The sequence below is a fragment of the Lathyrus oleraceus genome, chromosome 5 (assembly GCF_024323335.1).
Source record: "Lathyrus oleraceus cultivar Zhongwan6 chromosome 5, CAAS_Psat_ZW6_1.0, whole genome shotgun sequence".
NCBI classification, from domain to species: domain Eukaryota; kingdom Viridiplantae; phylum Streptophyta; class Magnoliopsida; order Fabales; family Fabaceae; genus Lathyrus; species Lathyrus oleraceus.
This window is the reverse complement of record NC_066583.1, coordinates 643,617,365-643,619,334: the sequence shown is the minus strand read 5'-3', so window position 1 is coordinate 643,619,334 and position 1,970 is coordinate 643,617,365.

Here is a 1,970-nt window from a genome sequence, read left to right as displayed (position 1 = left end):
TGATTCCTATTGCAAGCAACATGGTATTAAACATGAAAATACCCCTCGTAAAACTCCTCAATTGAATGCTTTAGAAGAGAGATGAATCAAACACTAATTAAGAGAGTAAGGTGTATGCTCTCTGAAGCTAACTTGCGTAATCATTATTGAGACGAGACACTTTACACAACAGTGCATGTTCTTAATCTCACTCCTACCGTTGCTTTGAACAATGAAGTTTCAAATAAAATTTGGTTTGGAAAGAATGTCAAATATGATCATTTGAGAGTCTTTGGTTGTAAGGTTTTTGTGCATATTACAAAGGGTGAAAGATCCGAGTTGGATGCTAAGTCAAAGCAATGTATCTTCATCGACTATAAGCAAGATGAGTTTAGTTACAGGTTGCATGTTCATGTAGGGAAGAAACATATCCGGCGTGGTGTTCATGGAAGACCAAAATATTGAAGACATTGATAAGGTAGAGAAGGCTACACCCAAGAAAGATATCAGTTTGTCTAATGTTGATCCAGTTCAGTTGCCTAGTCATAATCTGGATGCTATTGGTGGTGATGATCAGAATGGTGAGCCATATGATTGTGTTGATGATCAACCATTTGGAGATGAGGTAGATATTCAAACTAATGATGGTGAAAGGGAGGGAGCGATATGCCACATGATGAGAATCTTGATGAAGCTCCGGAGTCATCTCAAGTTCAACTTATGAGGTCTAACAGTCAGAGACAACCTTCTATAAGGTATAATTCTGATGTGTGTGTAACCTTGATTGATGAGGGTGAACTTGAGTGTTTCCAAAAGTCCATAGAAAGTGATGAAAATAAAAAGTGGTTGGATGCAATACACGACGAGATGAAATCATTGCATGGTAATCTCACTTATGATTTAGTGAAGTTGCCTAAAGGCAAAGGGGCTTTGGAAAACAGATGAAATTTTAGAGTTAAACATGAGAGTAACTCTAAGTCTCCAAAATTTCAAAACAAGGAATGAGCTGAGAGATATCTGCTTCGCACTGAAGCTGTAGATTTGGATAATTTTTCACCTTTTTTATTCTATTTGTAAGTTAGTTTGTTTTGTGATTTGAGGTTGTTAGCACTAGTTTATGAATCACTTTAAGACTCTCTTGTACCATTTATTGATTATAGTAGAGTTATTTCTTTTGTCTGGACGACTCGTGGTTTTTACTCTCATGTGAGGGGTTTTCCACGTTAAAATATCAGTATTCTTTTGTGTCTTTATTTGTTCGATTTGTTATTTTTTATTTGTTGTTGATCCTCATGATTTCTACAAGTGTGGGTAATTTTATATCCACTACGTATTTGTCTGTTATTGTATCTTAATTTTCCATCAATTTCAATAAGAAAAAACCACATAAAAAAAAAAAAGTAAATTAGGGATGCAATATGAAGACAATGAGCAAAGTCCTATTAATGTAGACCACTAAAGAAAAAGTAGAATGTGGTCATTAGTAATATATATGCATTGAATATTCAAATCATATGAGTGACATGATGATTAGTTTGTAAAGCTCAACCACACATCGAAGAAAAAAAGTAAAATTTAGTGACGTAACACCCCCACCAATTGAGAAAATGAGTGATGTTTCAATCAAAATAAAAGATGGAGTACAATTTCTAATTTCAAAGGTGTTATACTTCCCAATTATGAAATGTAATATTTTAATTAGTTGTTAATTGTTTGGAAAAAATTTCAATATATCCATTAAAGATAAGATGTTGTGAGTATGTGGTGCAAGAGGAAATTAGTTCTAAAATTTCTTAAGTAAAAAAAAATAGAACTTTTAAGATTAAATTTGAGGGAGTGGAGCATAAATCTTGGAAGTAGTTCCAAAATCTGACTAGGATATCTTAATTTCAAAGATAATAAGTGTTCAATCTCATGTTAATATTTCAACTTAATTTATGCCGCATCACTAATATTTCTACATGACATCTTTCAATTTATCTTCACTTCTC